At 42.0% G+C, this 19970-nt stretch overlaps 1 protein-coding gene across 2 annotated transcripts in view; it reads right to left on the bottom strand.

Annotated features, from left to right (window-relative positions):
- FSTL4 (follistatin like 4) overlaps positions 1–19970 on the bottom strand; it is a 2214882-nt gene that overhangs the window by 1154353 nt on the left and 1040559 nt on the right. The window lies entirely within an intron of this gene.

The raw sequence follows: 19970 nt of genomic DNA on the forward strand, positions 1-19970 counted from the left end.
AGCACATTCAAGACTATTGTACTAATAAATGAAAATTCAAGATGGTACATGTGATACTGTAAATTGGCAGCAAACATCGGATTATGCAACCCACAATTGCTAAATTAGCTAGAGCTTACCTTTTCATTAATGCAAAGTTTTATTAGAAAAAGAGACAGCAATAGAGATAACCACCTGAAATTCAAATGTTGTGCCACAATACTGCAGTCTATATCATGACCATAATATTCATTCCAATATACTGCTTCAATGGTGTTAATAACTAAATCTACACTTACCCGGCAATACTTGGTATTCATTATTATATTTGGTATTCAATTTGGTATTCAAAATTATATTCAGGATATCGCTGAATGTTGTTATTTCAGCTGTGATATTGATTACAACCTCTCAAACCTACCAAAACCAAATTACTCCTTGTACTCAACAAGAAACAACAGCTAGTTCAAACATTGCTCAACAACCAGAGATTGAACAGATTAAGCAACCAACCAACAGCCAGTACCAGGTCAATAAATGTTAGGCATGTTTCCAGTTCTCACTACCAAAAAATATTCAATCAAACTGCTTCAGATCTGGCATCCAAGTCCCCAAATTCTCATATGTGGATGATGGCTATGGCCAGACAACTTATTTCACACAACTACACTGGCACCACTGATAGACATTCTGGCCACTACAATATTCTATCCAGGCCCTGAAAAATATAAACACATCACCTTTCCCATTTTGGAACTCCATTGAATTCCATTAGCATCTGACCCGTGTTTAATACTAGTGGCATTATCTACAAAATTTTCAAAACTGACACCACTACCCCTCTGCCTGAAAAATTCACATCTTTGGTGGCTCTTGATACCCCCATATCCAGAATGCCATTAGATTCGAAATAAAGAAGTGCAAAATAGAAAAAAGTGAAAACAGGTCTTCTTTATGTATGCTCCCAGGATGTGGAAAAACAAGACTGTCTCTGTCAGGCAACACCAACCTTCCATCAATTCACAAACGTCTCCAAAGAGCATTACATCTCAACAATGAAGAACATCCCCTTGAACCCTTTGAACTCGCAAGCCTCCCTATAACTGGAAATTTCTTCTGTTTGTACCACTTGCATTCCACCCAGACAGTGCTCCAATGCTGTGACTGGGTACTGTGCTATTTAAATATAACATACCAACATACATCCATTTAGAAAACGCAATTCAACAACCTTTACAGAATAATAATATTACGTTTAATTATAATAGTAATGTATTACTAAACAGTATTCAATAAAATGAAGCAATGCTAAGTCATAAAGAATCAAATATATCCAACCAGCCAACCTTAAATGTAGGTTTATTACCTTAGAATTCAACCTTGAGGTTCCTTTTAAACTTTATTTTAGGTAAACATAGAAAATGAGCAATAAAAAAATCTGAAAAAATGAGTAAGTCTCTATTGGAGTTGTTGGACCTGGCCCTTTTTGCAGGGTCATCCCCAAACCTTTTGCCTTCCTCCTCCTATTTTTTATGACCTCTTGTTGTTGGCTCTAGGACTCTGAGCACTTTATCACTGCTGATCAGTGCTAAAGTGCTCGTTCTCCCTTCTAAAGTTGGTATGATTGGCTTACACCTAATTGATACATTTAATTTACATGTAAGTCCCTTGTACAGTGGCATCTCTATACCCAGGGCCTGTTGTTTAAATGCTACTAGTGGGCCAGCAGCACAGCTTGTGCCACCCACAGAAGTAGCATTTCAAACCTGTCTCAGGCCTGCTAGTGCAGGGCCTGCATTCACAGTTTCCTGCCACAGGACCTGGCATCTAAATTTACTTGCCAGGCTTGGAACTCCCCTTTTACTACATGTAAGTCACCCCTAAGGTAGGCTCTAACTAGCCCTTTGGGTAGGGTGCGATGTATGTAGAAGTCCGGATATGTGCCTCGTTGCGTGGCCTGTCCTGGTAGTGACAAACAGCCTAGTTGGGTTCTCACTGCTGTGAGTGCTGCCTTGCTCATAGGATTGCATTGGAAATGCCCTGGTTTATGTCTAGGGGATATTGTCTGGTCTATGAGGGGTAGCGTAGGCATGTTTGGTATGGTTGTAATGGTAGTGAGAAATGCTGCTTACTGGTATAGGTGGATTTTTTATTACCGTTATAGAAATACTACTCCTCGAAAGTGAGCATTTCTCTGTGCCTATGACTCTGGTGTTTTGCAGCTTGACTCCGATCCTCGTCTGGGGCAGAGTGACAGCTGTGCTTTGTGCATACTTTTCAGACAGCCTGTACACATGGAGGATGGAAGTGTCACAGAGGTGCATCTGCATATTGAATTATTGAATGGTCTTCCTGGGCTGAGAGAAGGAGAGGCGGGGCACACCTGCATTCATAAAGCCTGTACCCTGGCCTTACACAAAGGGCTCACTTACCCCCCACTGATGTCTGGAGCCTGCGCTGGAGAAAAGAGGAGACACTCTTAGAACCAATTGGAACTCCCCCTCTTTCTGAAAGCTTGCCCAAAGCTGAGTATAGGTACAGGGGTTTTCGCCATTTTAAGGGAGACACTTTTGGACTACTAACTTGGATACAGGATGCTGATGGAGGGACTCAACAGGAACCGCCTGCGACTGCTGCTGTTGTGCTGATTTGTGATCTGCTGGGTCACTAGGAAGAACTGCCTCTGCTTGCAAACTTTTGTGCTGACCTGTCTGCTTGAGCCCTGCTGCCCTGTGCTCCCTTTCAGTGTCTCCAGGGCCTGGGTGGGGTGTCCTCTGCTTCCCTGCACCCTATTTTCTGAACTGAAGTAGTGCCAGAGGAGCGCTTTATTGTGGAGAAGAAAAGTGTGTCCTGAGCACTTCCGTTATTGCTGGATAGCATGTTCCGAGCACTTTATAGGGGAATACTAAATCGCTGCCTGAGCACATTTTATGCCACTGAGCGCATCTGGGGACACTCTGCTGTTTTATTACTAAAGAATCACTACTGCAACCCGGGCAAGTCTAGCGCATCCAAACCCACTTCATGGAGTGCCCGAGGCAAGGAGTGCTGTGAAGACTGTCCCTGGGGCACAGAGAGGCACCAACCTTGGTCAGAATCACGGCAGCGGCCCAGGACGGACACTTCAGGCACACTCGCACACCAGATCAGGTGTGGACGAGTGCTGGTGAAGAGCAGTGACCGCAGAAGTGAAGAAAACCTAATTGGAGGTCACTCCTGCTACTAATGTCACCCCACGGCCCAAGATGCAGGTGTAGCACTTGGGTAGGAGACTCGTGGCCCCCCAAGGCCCGAGAGGCTGCATGAGCCTCTCTCCTCTCACCGGGCAGTGAGGAAGCCTCAACGGAGCCCATGCCCAGTAGAGAGATTGTTCATGGTGCCACCAGTCAAGGAAGGGGCACCCCAAGCGCAAGTCGCGGGGAGGAGAGGTTAAGTCCCTCTTCCCGGTCGCTGAGAGAAGAGCAGGAATGCTCCAAACATTACCAAATCCTGTGGGTTTTTCCTGCCCCCGCGAGAGGTGGTTGTGGCCTCTGGGGACTAAAAGGGCAATTTGCACCACTTTTTGGCATTTATTCCTTGCGATAAGAGGTCCCCCTATAGGAAAGTAGGGGGTGTGTTCTGCCCCCTCCCTTGCTCTTGGTAAGATGGCTTGCTGGGTGGGAGAAAAACTATTCCCTCAAAGCCAGTTTTGAGAGCAGCCTTAGCACTAAGGTAGCGTGGGAGTCCCTCTATGTGGCCCCAGGGACTTGGCCAGCGAGCAGGCAAGGAATGCTTCACGGTTCTTGGCATTCCTGATGATTTGATGACATTTTGTGCAATATAATGCTCACTGTACATTTCATAATACTGTTTAGACCTTGTTGGTAATGTGTTTTCCATGATATGTGCAGCCCTGATGTTATAGTAATATTGGTGCAATATGATATCTACCATGTACATTCATGATACTGCTTGACCTCATAGGTGACGTTTTTTTCATGATATGTGCACTCCTAGTGATATTGTTTTTCTGACTACTGCTTATGTTGCAGAATAACCGGTAGCCTATGTATTTCATGTGACTACTGCTGGGTTTTGCAGAGTACCAGTAACTGAGTATTGTTCTGACAACTGCTTGTGTAGCAGGGTATTACTGACATGTTGTGATTGGTCTAATAAGGTTGCGTACAATACAGTTTATTTTTATATAAGTTGGTGTTGTGTTTCCCTTGTGGTGGGGACAGAGCAGGATGGAGAAGTAGATTATTCTTACCTGAAACAACTAATTCTAAGAACATCTTCACTGCACAAATTAAGTATAGGCGGTTTGTTTAAAACAATCCACTCTTAGCTATTTGTTTAGAAGTCTTGTGACATAACTTATACAGCACCCCAGGAGATGATAAGTTATTGGTCCTTCTCAGGACTCTCAATGCTAGGGAGTTCAATCAGCACAAATGTTACTGGTCTTGACTAAACAATGTTTGACACAATCAGCACCCCTCATGTCTCCTGGGGGGCATGGGTTCTAGAACTTACAGGTAGGGTGATCTACCAAAAAATGGTTTGTGGGGGTTCACTTCGAGGGACAGACAAACTATCTTACATTTCAGGCTGAGCTTTTTTATTGCAACTGCTGAAAGTTCTGTGAAATATGTGAACTAATGGCAAATTGATCAGCTAGGGGAGATCAACCAGACCGAGGCATGTAGCACTGACTTCGGCAAAACAAGACAGTTCTTAATTCAATGTGCCAGCACTGCATTACTAGAAACCAGTCAGAAGACAAGCAAAACTCACACCACTGGCCAATGACTACTATCAGTGATAGACAGCCCTCTGGAGAAACAACAAATCATTGGCTGACTGTATCATAGCTTTTTTATTAAGTATATAATGCAAGTCTTGGAATGAGAATAAACTCATTTATACAGCTTCTACCTGGCAGGGATACTCTTTGGGATAAAGAACTGTTAATGAGCTGAACCCATGTGACTGAGCAAAAAATATGATTTTGTTATGCCAGATGGGAGATAGTCACTAGTACGGAGGGTGGCTTTCTAAAGATCTGTTAAAGAGCTGAGCCTATGTGACTTAGCAAAAAAGATGATTTTGTCAAGCAAGATGGGAGACAGTCACTAGCATAGAGGGTGGCTTTCTACCTCACCTAACATCTGACAGTTCAGCATCCCAAATAATTGAGACATTTAGCCATGTTGTAGCAACTCTTGATGTTCGCAATATAACCACACTTTACCACTGCAAAATGTGGATATTATTTCAAAGGCTAGAAATTTTCAGTAAACTCAGAACTGGTGATTGGCGGGTTAAGAGGATGAAAGTAGAAGAGTGTGTTAAGATTTCATTACATGTTGTATCATTAATACACCGCTTACCTTTTAACTAATTTATACAGGTAAAAAAAAAAAAAAACAGCGAATGCTGAATACAAATTAAATTCTATTAAAACATCATGATTACTGGACTAAGAAGAAACTGAGATTGATCGCTGGCGAGATTTCAGCTGGTTGCGATTATCATGTCCTGTCTGCCCCTGAATTAAGATGAATCCAGTTGTTTATCCTTCTGTCTACAAATGTGCCGTCATTATAAGCAGAATTTATGGATTGGTCTTTGGCCCTGGCCAATCACATCTTAATTTACAGAAGCCCAGCCTATAACGTACTACAATCACTCCTCATGAAGTATTCCGCTGCAGTAGCGGTTCAATCTGTTCGCAATATATTTCCATACCGATGGCATTGCTATCATTTTCATTTCTGCTCATTCGGCTCAGACACGTCAATGAATTGACAGTAAATGCCGAGCCACGAAATTCGATCCCAAAAAACTCTAGCGAGATTGTCGCAATCATTACCATCTCCCTGAGTTTATGTGTCTTATCAAGATGTTTTCTTGCCTCTCAAGCCTTCGCCTATCTTGTCACATCGGCAGCCGGAGATATTCTAAATGTTATGAAAATGATGTGAATGGAGTCGCTTTGTTGACGGCTTGTCAAAGTGGAGATACCGCGCTGCCATTCATTAGGTCGTGAAAGCAACAAATTAGATTTCCATGCGAGATGCAGCGAGATCTGAAAATAGCGTTGGTTTCGTTATGCTGTAACACTCGACTACTGCATCATGAAGGCATGGATGAGAAACCTATTCTTGCCAGCAGACTCAATAAGAAACTTTGACTGCAGGTTTTAACTGTTCATGTTTATAAATAGTGCATAAATAGTTTAAGTATACCACATCACCATTGATGGGGCCACACTAGTCGTCAAGGTTTGCGACCGGTCCAGGATTTCAGTATATCCAGAAACATGCATAATGCCTACTACACTGTACCAACATTAGGAATACCAATATCCTAATTGCGATTCTTTCCGAATCACAATTAGGAAATCGTTAGTCCTAATGTATGAAACTCATTTGAGTTTCCCATTAGTGATTCCTAGTGGGCCGCAAATAAAACTACCTCATGCATATTAATGAGGTAAGGTGCAATTTGTGACCCTTTAAGATTCACAACCATCACAGGGATGGTGGCCTGCACAGGTTAGCAGACCACCATGTCTGTGACAGCTTTTTCATAATGCAATCTTTTATTTTTTTAAATGCATCCCGATTTCCTTAAAGGAAAATGGGATGCAGTTTAAAAGAAAAAAATAAACTTTGCAGTTTTATTCCTTAAGAGTAAGAAATGCCTGCTCCTAAAAATATTATTATTTACATTCTCAAAGGGGAAGTGGTCCCTTGGGACCACTTCCCCTTTGCAAATATATAACCACTACACTTATGTAGCCCATATATTATTAATGTTTTGGGACCAGAATTTGGGTGTAAAACATTAATACTTAGCATTCCGATTTATATTTGGAAGACATGCCCCTTCCAAATACCGAATGGGTATTTAGGCACAAATTAAAATTGCGATTCGGTAGTTTGCTACTGAATTACAGTTTTGCCTTGATACATGTCAGAATGCTGTTTTCTCAGAATCATCCCATTTGTGACTGGAAAAAAGCTTGATACATTGATACATGTAGCCCTTAGTTCACTCAAAAGAAAACCAAAACATTAAACAGCACAAAACATGCTGCTACACAAAATGTGTTGTAAGTTTGAAAACCAAAAGCAAAGTGTGATAGGAATCTATCTATCTATCTATCTATCTATCTATCTATCTATCTATCTATCTATCTATCTATCTATCTATCTATCTATCTATCTATCTATCTATCTTCCAAAAGTACATTTAGACTTGTACTTTCTGTACAGGGAAGTCTATTTGAGAACATGCCATAAAATGTTGACCACTTTTTGCAGTATCATGTTAAATATATGTTCTTATATAAAAGATTCTGGCAATTATTTGAATGTGATTTATAATATCCTACGGGACGATGAACACTTGCTACTGTCTCCAGATGTGACTAAATTATACACCAGTATACGCTACTGTGATGGTCTCGGAGCGTTGGAGCATTTTGTGAAGGGATGTCCATTGAAGTTGTATACTGTAGACACACAAGGGTGCTTTTTAGCATGATGCAGTGGTGCTTTGAGAACAATTATTTTTCGTTTGGCAATGAGTTGTTCCACCAACTGCATGGTACTGCGATGGGCACCTGCTTCACCCCAGCTACACATGTGTAAACATGGACTGATGGGAGGAGCAGATGCTGCACAATGACCACAAAAGGGCAAGGGAAGAGCATGTAGTTATATGGATACGTTTCATTGATGATTTATTTGTGATATGGAGAGGGTTGGAGGAAAGTGCTAAAATATTTGTCAATGACATCAATGTAAACAATTTAAATTTGCACTTCACCTGTCAAATTATCAAGTCCAAAGTAAACTTCTTAGATTGAGAAGTACTTGTTAGGGGCTGCAGGACTGAGACCAAATTATACAGAAAAGAGATTGCTGGAAATACAGTTTTTCATGCTTCACGTTTTTACCCCAAGCATTTGGAAACATCCATACAACATGGTGAGATGCTTCAAGCAAAGCGGAATTGTAGTGTCAGTGGTGATGCTTTCACATGTCAGAATGAAATGGTAGCAAAGTTCAGGCAAATAGGCTGTAACATGGAATTGTTGAGGTGGACACAGGAAGTGGTAAACAAAAAAGGAAGAGGAGCTTTGTTTTACTAGAAAGGCAAAAAAGTGGGGGAAAGGTAAAATCATACATATTACCCTGTTTAGTAATCAGGATAAGGCATTTAGAGCTTTGATCTTCAAGCATTGGCATGTTATTAAGTCAGATTCTATCATAGGTTCCAAAGTGCCAAGATTCCCTCAGATTTCATACTAGAGGGCACACTCTATGAAAGATCCATTGGTGAGGAGTAGCTCTGAAGTAACAATGGATAAGACCAAAGAATGGATTTCAAAAGTGCAATAAGTTAAGAGCATGCACCATAGGGATAAATACCTCTCCATATCTGGCCCTGTAAAATTAAAGGCCACAGAACATTACAAGTGAATTTAATTGCAAGACTGAATTCACAGTATATGTTTTGACATGCAGTTAGTTGCAATTTACAATATGTGGGGAGAACTGTATTGCAAGTTCATAAATGTATACTGCAGCATATGCAAGCTATTACCAACACTGACCCTACATTCCCTGTTTCCAGGCATTGCGCAGAATGTAACAACCATGATGAATCACAAATGAGGTAATATGTGATTGATGCAATGCCTAGGAGCGTATGGGGGGACTGGGTGAGTGTGCTAAGACAGCTTGAAATTAAATATATCCTAGAACGTGATTTCAAGTCCCCAAATTGGTTAAACAATGATGAGGAATACCATACTTGCTTGAAGTGTATCAGGAGGGTATGCTGCCAACCCTGTATTTTGGTATTTATCCATTGATTCGGTGAGACTTCTTCTTTAGTCTCCTTGTCTCCTTTCATTCCTGTTTTCTTCTTTTTATTTTTATTTTGTAAGTTATTATCAGGGTATGATGAATGCACATACTCTCAGTGAGCTGTTAGTCTGTAGTTAAACTAGGTGTTTTCTGAATTTATGATGCTGCTCTCCTTGTGCAATGAGTTGTCTGATCAAAAAAGATGTTGTGGAAACTTATTTATGTGGCTTGATGACAGAGTAGGTTTATTCTTTCATAACTTCAATGAGGATGATGAAGTAGCCCACTTAGGCACAATTGTATCAGGCTGCAGCAAATTGGTGAGTATGAATTAGTTATCAATTTTAGGTATTAAACATGGCAGGCAATGGCAATTTGTTAAATTGGGTCAAAGTGTCACAAATTGAACACTTGGACACAATTGTGCATTTCTTTTATTGTTTTCATTTTTTTCTGTGTCAAAACATATTATATGCTATGTAAGAGAAGCAATGAGCTGTGATCATTAATCATGAAAAAGCAGTATGTTCTGCCATATTGTAACTATAGAATGTGTTTGATTTAGTTTTTACTATTGAACTGTAGGCAACAATCATGAAAGTTTTATATAGACGTTTTGCTATTTTGTTGTGCGGACAGATGAATTGTGAGTATTTCTTGTTTCCACTATGATGTAATGCCTTTAAAAGAACCAAAATGGCGGTGCACCTATTGTGTGATCAAGGCTGCTGATCCTGGTAGAAACGTATAATGGTGTCCTGTGCCCAGGAGTAAAAATTTATCATGGAGGTCGCAAGTAGGAGTTATAGTTAGGACTTATTCTTATTTTCCATTGAAAAAGTGTTTTTGGACTTGCCTATATCTTTGGCACCATGAGAAGAATCTTCACAAACTTTCCCAAAAAAAGTGTGCCCAAGAATCCTGTTGTGCATGGGAAGTTAAGGTGTGATCATTCAAGCAGGGGATGAGAAAAAGAGGTTGTCAAAAAAATGCATTTCCCATTTTAATTCTCAGAGGGATTTTGAACATGACTACAGGCCGAACTGCTTGATCAAATTATACCAAATTTGGCAGACAGGTAGCTTTTGCTCCAGAAAGAAGCCTTTTTAATATTTGGTGTGTATCCATTCATAAGCTCTCTGAAATAATAAAAGAAAACAAATTTGCACATATGGAACCACGGAGGCTTTGCAAGTACTCCTGATCTTGTGCAGTGATCTGACTGGCTGCCAACATTTCAACTAGGAAGTGTTGGCAGCCATTTTGAGATGGTGATCCATCCAACTAAAGACCTATCTCTTTTCTTCTGGCTCATTCGAAGGTACTAGAGAAGCAAGTCAACCGCCTGCTTTCCCCCTACTTGGAAAATAATAACTTATTGCACCCAAGTCAATCTGGTTTTTGTCCCAATTGTAGCATGGAGACAGTTCTAGTGGAGAGGGTAGATTACATCAGGGGTATCTCACATGTCAGAGGCAGTGCTGTGCTGATTATCGTAATCTGACAGCAGCCATTGACATTGTACCACACTCCACACTCCTGGCCCATCTCAAAGTCATAGGAATTAGGCAGTTTGCATGGGACTGGCTGGCTTCGTTCCTGCAGGGAAGAGGTCAAGTGGTCTAGTGCCCACCTTTTTCATCTGAGTCCTGTGGTCTCCAGGAGGGAGTACCACATGGTTTGGCTTTGAGCCCTACTTTGTTCAAAATATATCTTACTCCTCTTGTGTTCTTGGCATATGCCCTGGGAGCAAAAATATTCCTCGATACTGATGACACCTAGTTACCTTTTTCCTGGGGTAAGGATTGAAATGTTCCCTGGTGAAAAAATCAGATCTGTTTTGACAGCAGTTTTTCAATGGCTGTCTCCCCACCAGCTAAAATGAAATGCGGGAATATGGAGCAACTCTTTTTTGGTGGAAGAACAGCCCTGGAAGACCTTTCGGCCAGTGGATGTTCCTCCTCCAATACATGATACACACTCTCTCAAAAATCTAGGCATTAAGTTTGACAGTGATCTCTCATCTCTGTCTTAAATCAATGTAGTAGTAGGGACCTGTTTTGGTCTGTTAAATGTGCTTAGGAAGTTCGTGCATTTTCTTACTTTTTCTGCTCAGAAACTGATAGTACAGGCCTCTATAGCATTACTTGCTTGACTATGGCAATGCACTGTATTTGGGGCTGCCTGATCACTTGATTAGTAAGTTGCAGGTGGTCCAAAATGCAGCAGCCTGTACTCATTCAGGCCTGCTCTTGACAACTCATGTATCCCCTTACCTTAGAGAGCTGCTCTGGCTTCTTATTATGAAGAGGATCCTTTTCAAGACCTTGCTCCTGGGCCCTAGGGCACTTCATCAGTCTGGTGCTGGTTACCTTAGGGCAAGGATCTGCTTTTATGCTCCATCCAGGCGTCTGTACTCAGCCACTCTCTTCCTGGCCAAAATCCCAAGGATTCAATGGTCCAGAACGGGGGGTAGGTCCTTCTCATTCTTAGGTTCTTCAATATGGAGCAACCTTCGTCTGGAGCTAAGGAGCATTTCAGCAACCTCTCTGTTTCAAAAGCAACTGAAAAAATGGCTTTTTAATAAGAATTAGTGTTATCTCTATCAGTCACTTATCACAGGAGGTGCAGGTCACCAGGACCCTACTTGGAGTAACAGAGCGCTTTGGAAATGCCCTTTACAATATATATATATATATATATATATATATATATATATATTATATATATATATATATAAACTCTTAATGCTCGTGGAGTGCCGTCTGTCCGCGTTACAAGAGGAAAGTGTTTCATATATATATATATATATCATTAGTCCACATACAATACATGAAAGCTCTCACTCAGGCCATCCACTCATTCACCATCCATGACGCGTTTCGGCCGTACCCGCCATTTTGGTTTATAGCAAAATCTAGGGGCATATTTATACTCCGTTTGCGCCGAATTTGCGTCGTTTTTTTCGACGCAAATTCGGGGCAAAACTAACGCCATATTTATACTTTGGCGTTAGACGCGTCTAGCGCCAAAGTATGAGGAATGAGCGTCATTTTTTTGCGTGAACGCCTTCCTTGCGTTAATGACATGCAAGGTAGGCGTTCCCGTCTAGAAAAATGACTGCGACGCAAATGCGTCGTATTTATACTCCCGGGCAAAAATCACGCCCGGGAGTGGGCGGGGCAAAAAACCCCGCATTTGCGCCTCTTTTTAACGCCTGGGTCAGGGCAGGCGTTAAGGGACCTGTGGGCTCAAAATGAGCCCACAGCTGCCCTCCCATGCCCCCAGGGACCCCCCCTGCCACCCTTGCCCACCCCAGGAGGACACCCAAGGCTGGAGGGACCCACCCCAGGGACATTAAGGTAAGTTCAGGTAAGTATAATTTTTTTTTTTTTAAATATTTTTTTTGGCATAGGGGGGCCTGATTTGTGCCCCCCCCTACATGCCACAATGCCCAATGACCATGCCCAGGGGACACAAGTCCCCTGGGCATGGCCATTGGGCAAGGGGGCATGACTCCTGTCTTTACTAAGACAGGAGTCATGTAAATGGCGTCTGGGCGTTGTTAAAAATGGCGCAAATCGGGTGGAGGCGATTTTTTGCGTCAACCTGACTTGCACCATTTTTAAGACGCCCTAGCGCCATTTTTCCCAATGCCGGCGCTGCCTGGTGTACGTGGTTTTTTTCCACGCACACCAGGCAGCGCCGGTCTGCTTGCGCCGGCTAACGCCATTCAATAAATACGGCGCCCGCATGGGGCTTCAGAATGGCGTTAGCCGGCGCAAACATTTTTGACGCTAAACTGCGTTTGCGCAGTTTAGCGTCAAAAAGTATAAATACGGGCCCTAATGTCTTAAGGTTTGTAATGTTAAGCTATTTTCCGTCTTGTGCTTTTTATAGCTTTTACTTGTATGTATTCTAATATCTGTTATATTGGTGTGTCTTTGTGTTACATGAAGAAAGGAAGGGGAATTTGACCTGCTCTCCCAAGAGGTGTGGCGGAGCACACCTACCCTTTTCTTCGTCCACTTCTTCAAGTCACTGATGTGGCGTTATGTGATATAAGAACTTCATTTTTAGCACTTTTCTTATTTTGTATGGGATATTGATGTGGTGCCACGAACTTTATACAGTGATAATAGTATAGTCCTGCAGTTGTAGGGACCAGACACTATATATATAAGAAACATAAAAGATTTATGCATGTGAGTTTGCTTTATGCATGATATGAGCATTAATTCTTTATTTGAGCTCTCTAGTTCTCTCTAATGTTGCTGTATGATATTCTACAGCTCTTAGGATTCATGTTATAGCATTCCGATATATTTGATATTGCCGAGCGATGCATCAGATTTTTTTAGCTATGTCTAAACACGAGGAGTAATTGTTTTCATTGTTTGACAGATGTATCTGTATATTCCATCAACTAAGTCATCGTGGAATTCCAAATGATATATGACCTTTGCATTGTGTTCCTCAGTTATTGGTTTATTTAACTACAGTGCTGTTTATGTCCAGTTTCTATAATTATCACCATGCAGAGTCACATGACTTCCCTTCACAAATTATGACAGGATTGAATTTTTCATGGAACATACGTTAATTTTGTTTTGGGCCCTACACACTGTGGGTATGCGGGGCACATGCCTCGCATTGACCTAGGAGTTACATATGCGCTGCATTTATGATGTCAATATAGCGGGACACCTGGTTAGTACACAATAGCTTGCATTATGTCTTTTCTACTATTTTCTTTGAATTCCCGCTTACTGTATATTGAACAGACTTAAATATTACAACTTATTTGTATGAGTTTCATCCTGTAAAATGTATTTGTTATGTTAGTGAATGTATAGTGCAATAGGTTTATTGTACTCTGAATAACTGGTTAATATGGCGTTAACAGTTTCTTCACTCATAGAGTGTGTGTTTGGTTAGTCTGTTGCTGGTGTAGATGATGGCAGGGTTTTAAATACTTTGAGTACTCATGCTTGTTTTTGTGAGCAAGGCCGCATGACGGACGAAGCGCACCATGGATGGTTAATAAACAGACGAACATTGCTTTGTCTGAGTGAGCGCTTTCATTTATTGTATAAGGACTGTTGATTTATTGTCGTGGGCTTGACTGGCCCAGCACTCCTCCCCCTCCCTTGGGTGTCAGAGCAATGTTACTATCAGTTTCGAGTAGGTGTATATAAAACACCTGCTTGTGGTCACTAATAGGTAGTCATAGTCAGGACCTAGATTACACAGGAAAAACTGATAACTTTGGTGCCGTTTGACAAATCTACACAAAAATTTCAAAACTAGTTTGCCACTCACTTCAGCTGCTGTCTGGAAAGTGTTGGGGTGAATCGTCAAGCAGGGGTCGTAAAAAATGAGGGTGTCCCAAAATGCATTTCCCCATGCAATTTCCAAAAAGGATTTTGTACAACTACAGACCAAATCCCAGAATAGAATTACACCAAATTTCACAGAAAGCTATATCTCGGTCCAGAAAGAGTCCTTTTCTTAATTCGGTATAAATCTTTTTAGTAGTTTTGGAGTTATTAAACAAAAAAGATGTATGTATATCTAGAGATGCAGACTCGCAGCAGATCAACCTCGCCAACAGAAATGTTGTGTATTGGGACTCGGTTCTGGGGGAGGAATAACATTCAAAGGTGATAGAAAGGCTTAGAGTAGATGTGCCCTGGCCCCATAGGACTGATGGTGGAGTCTGTGAGGGATCCCTGATGGGGAAAAAGTTGTTAATTTTTGGGGGGGGTTGGGTTGCACAAGGATTTGCGGATCCTCCAAAGTGCTCACCATGGCCCCCTGTGTGAATTAAAAAATACAACCACTAACAGACCACACACAAACTCACACACCCACTCACAGACACACAAAGCCACTACCACGCCCAGTCACAGACCCACCCAGCCACTCACACATCCACTCATATACTCGATCACACACTCACACACCTACTTACACACCTGCACTACCACTTAAACAACCACTCACACATCCATCCAGTCACTCACACACCCATTACCAGACCACAAACCCACTCACACACCCACCAAATCAGACACTTCTGTACCTAGAACTGCACTCTGTCAGAAGAACTGCTGTGCTCTGTCGGGGACGGTCACTCTGCTGGACTGCTGACCTATAAGGACTGCATTTCTACTGTGCAGCCCTGCTGCCTGCTGCTCACCTATTTTGCTGAAGGAGAGCTGGATTGCGGCATGTACCCCAAGTGACTGCCAAGGGCTATTTGGCTTGCCTTCTGTTGATAGAGACTCAGGGACATCAAAGTCTCCACCCTGCTCTTTACCTGGTTCACTGGAGGTGGAACCAAATACTTGTACCAGTAAAATCGACACATCTCCTGACTGCTGTAAGTAGCTACTGATGCATCAGACTGTTACGGGAGCAGAACCGGTGCATCAAACTCGTAACTAGGGGCTTGCCATCGCGATGTCGCTGCATCACAATCACCACATCACTGCCAATGCCAAAGGAATATCAACGCATCCCTACATTGCATGGAGAAACATGGTGTATCGGCTTTAAAACTGATGCATTGCAGCACCGTCGCTTCACCTTTGGAACCAACGCATCACCAGCACTGCGTGAGGAAAATCCATACATCTTGTGTTTGTGACTAGGTTCAAGGTACTCTGTTCCCCAGGCTTGTGTAGCTCCTGTACCCAGCCCACACTCTATCATGGTCGGCTTGAACTGTTGACATTGCCCCAGGACAGGGTGACATCAAGTAACCTCTAAACCACTATTTGCTTCTTAGCACTGGAACTCTTTTATTCTTCTAAAATTCATAACTTGACTTCTACTTATTGGAGTTTTGTTGTTTTGGTCTTAATGGGTTTATAAAATGATTGTCTATTTTTTTAAAACCTGTGTGGAGTCTTTTTTTGTTTTTTCATTGTATTATTCTGTACATGTGCTGCACAAATACTTTACAAATTGCCTATTTAGATAAGCCTGACTGCATTTGCTTAGCTATCAGATGGTGAGCACAGGTTATCTTTTCATGTGTATCTGATGTACCCTGGCTAGAGTGGTGGTCCCTACTTGGGTGTATACCACTGCCAACTAAGGACCCTGTTTCTAACATGGATATTATAGTTAGGTTCAGGTTTTACACACACAAAACCACATCTACACATCCGTAGACAAAACCATAGAAATTCTGCAGTTATAGTAATACTTATATCAAGAAACTATAGCTTGTGTCTTAAAGTAACTATAACTCATGCCTCATGCCTTTGCCATGCACTGCTAATTACCCCACATATTACATTAGTCATGACATCTTCTATGACATCATTGATAGTATCACTGTAATATCTGCAATACGATTATTGATTAGAAACCTAAAGTGTGCATGGTGGGGGTGCATGTTATGGTTATTTTAGGGAGTAAGTTAGAGTTTCTTATGATAAGTATAACTATAACTGCTGAATTACTATGGTTCTGTGTGTGTGTGTAAATCTGAATCTAACTATGAACTCCTTGTAACCTTTGTTTTATTAGTGACTTTATACATAGATATTCACTACAAAAACAAAGTGTGAAATTGACAATATAGGTAAGTGAAGATGTCAATTAGAAGATGCCAAATGAATCAAAGAAATTCACCAGTTATTATTATCCAAAGTAACTATAATTCATGCCCCAAGATTTAACTTGCGCCGCCTTAAGACTCAAGACTGAGTCCTGAGTTCTAAGATGGCTGCTTGCACATAGTTGTTGATGTGATGGCAGCCAATCAAGATCTCTTCTTGAGCTGTTGGGCTCATGGATCCTCTGTGGCATAAAATATACAATAGTTATGAGCACTGGTGAACAGATTTAAACCAAATCACACAAATCAATCTTTGCAGACAAAGATTCAGCTTTCTGCCAAATTTGGTGTAAATCCATTCAGTGGATTTTGACTGTAACTGTGTCTAAATTTCCTATGGAAAAATGAATGTGGAAAATGAATTTTGGGATCCCCCCCTTTTCTCAGCCCCCACTTGAGGGATCGCCCAGAAACGTTCCAGGAAGGAGCTGAGGTGAATTTATTTTAAGGAAATGTTCATGAAAATTTGTAAAATATTGGCAAAGATATATGCAAACCTAAAAATGCATTTCCCATGGAAATACAATCCTAACCATACATCCCCAGTTGTGACATATAAAATAAATAAATATATATATATATATGTGTGTATATATATATATATATATATATATATATATATATATATGCACATATAACTGTGACAACAAGTTTTGTTTTGTTCAGAAATAGTGCTCAGTGATAAAAAAACATCTAAATTCATCATTTTATGTTCCCTAATACGAATTTTGGATTATCAGTATTCTTTCAGATGTTTTTTATACACAGTTTGCTCTTTTCAGGCAAAAATTAAATAAAGAAAATAGTTGCCACTTTTCGCTTATTAGGGTTGTATGGCAAGAAATAATGAATTTTAATTATTTGTAATTTAATATTATTTTATTTTCAATTATAAGGCCATCTAGCTTAACCTGAGTGAATTCTTTGGTGTGATAGAAGGGGCTTCGGCCTTTCTCCTTTATGTGATATTGCTTGGAGTATTTTGTGAGCAACGTTTTTCCATGGCCTTTGGAAATGTGATCACAGATGCAATACCACATGCTTCTCCTCCAGCGCCGTTGTTTCTGTCTTTGGTGAAAAATTCCAGCCTTCTCCATGTGACTGAGGCGCTATTAGGGGAACATCGTGACATATTCCCATTACAAAGGAATACTAACATCGGTACATGTCTCACAGATTAATTCCCAGTAGTAAAATGGTCATAATGGATTAAAATGAGGATGCTGTTGATGAATATAATGATGATGATGATGATGATGATTATTATTAACAAGAATAACTGTTATTGTAGGTGTAATTTCGTTTTTTTATCAGAATTAATTATAATGATTACTATTACTATACAAGTATTATAGTTGTTATTACTGTTATTAATAATACTGATGTTATTAGTGTTTTTATTATTTTTACTATTGTTATTGTTGTAGTCATACTTATTATTATTCATAATAATAATACATAACACGAAGCAGTAGTAGTAGTAGTATCTTTTTGGATGATAATAATAATGATGAAGATGACGATTTGTTATGATGACGATGATTGATGGTGATGATGATTATTATTATGAGTATCTAAAAGAAACTACTACTACTAGTACTACTAATACCACTACCACAGCTACAAATAATAAGAATATATTACTACTAATAATAATACTCCTACTACTAATAACAGGAAGAAGACGGCCTCATTGCCACTGCTTAAAGCCCAGTGCTGAAAGCATTAACTGTGATGAGCACTCTCTAAATAGAGGATGGCATTAATTTTTAATGCAGCCAGAGCGAAAGGCACACAATGAGTGAAAAGGCAATTAGTTGTTAAGCACACAAACTGATCAACTATCTCTGTCAGCTCTATGCTCCTGATTCAAATTCTTACTGAATTTGAAACACAGGTGAAGCTAGAGTTAGTGGCAACATTCTAATATAGCCTTATAGCTCGCTGCTGTGGGCTACATTGGCTGTTAAAGGCCCCGAATTCGAGTTATAGGCCTGAGCCACAGGCGAGGGACTAAACACGGGAGAGGACCTTTAACAATCAGTATAGTCTGAGGCAGGACGGCTGTACGGCTATTAGAAAAGTCCAGCCACTAGGTATCAATCAATCAATCAATCATAACATTTGTAAAGCGCACTATGTACCCGTCATGGTTTCGAGGCGCTGGAGGGGGGGGGGGTGAGCTGTTAGCGGTCAAAGAGCCAGGTCTTGAGGAGTCTCCTGAAGGCGAGGAGGTCCTGGGTCTGGCGCAGTGAGGTGGGGAGAGAGTTCCAGGTCTTGGCGGCGAGGAAGGAGAAGGATCTGCCGCCGGCGGTCTTGCGCTGGATCCTGGGGACAATGGCGAGGGCGAGATTGGCAGAGCGGAGTTGACGAGTGGGGGCGTAAAAGTTTAGTCTGGAGTTGAGGTAGGTAGGTCCGGTGTTGTGTAGAGCCTTGTGAGCGTGGGTGAGGAGTTTAAAGGTGATCCTCTTGTCCACGGGGAGCCAGTGGAGGTCCTTCAAGTGAGGGGAGATGTGACATCGGCGGGGTATGTCAAGGATCAGGCGGGCGGATGCATTTTGGATACGCTGGAGTCGTTTGATGTCTTTTGTTGGGATGCCTGTGTAGAGTGCGTTGCCGTAGTCAAGTCTGCTACTGACGAGGGCTTGGGTCACCGTCTTTCTGGTTCCTGTTGGGATCCACTTGAAAATTCTGCGGAGCATTCGAAGGGTGTTGAAGCAGGAAGAGGAGACGGCGCTGACCTGTTTGGACATGGTGAGGGCTGAGTCCAGGATGAAGCCGAGGTTTCTTGCGTGGCTGGCTGGGGTGGGTGGGGGTCCAAAATCGGTGGGCCACCAGGAGTTGTTCCAGGCCGAAGGGGTGCGCCCGAGGATGAGGACTTCCGTCTTGTCGGAGTTGAGCTTCAGGCGGCTGTCGTTCATCCACTCGGCGATGGCTTTTAGTCCCTCGTGGAGGTTGGTTTTGGCGGTGAGTGGGTCTTTGGTCAGGGAGAGGACGAGCTGGGTGTCGTCGGCGTAGGAGATGATGCTGAGGTGATGTTGGCGGGCCAGTTTGGCGAGGGGGGCCATGTAGACGTTGAACAACGTAGGGCTGAGGGAGGATCCTTGGGGGACGCCGCAGATGAGGTTGGTGGCTTTGGAGCGGAAAGGGGAGAGTCGGACTCTCTGGGTTCTGTCGGAGAGGAAGGATGAGATCCAGTTGAGGGCTTTATCCTGGATGCCGGCTCCATGGAGGCGGGTCAGTAGGGTGCGGTGGCAGACTGTGTCAAAAGCGGCTGATAGGTCGAGGAGGATGAGGGCCGAGGTTTCGCCGTTGTCCATTTGGGTTCTGATGTCATCTGTGGCGGCGAGGAGAGCAGTCTCGGTGCTGTGGTTTCGTCTGAAACCGGATTGAGAGGGGTCTAGGATGGAGTTGTCTTCGAGGAAGTGGGCGAGCTGTGTGTTGACGATCTTCTTGATGACTTTTGCTGGAAAAGGGAGGAGAGAGATCGT

Source organism: Pleurodeles waltl, chromosome 7 (assembly GCF_031143425.1).
Source record: "Pleurodeles waltl isolate 20211129_DDA chromosome 7, aPleWal1.hap1.20221129, whole genome shotgun sequence".
NCBI lineage: Eukaryota > Metazoa > Chordata > Amphibia > Caudata > Salamandridae > Pleurodeles > Pleurodeles waltl.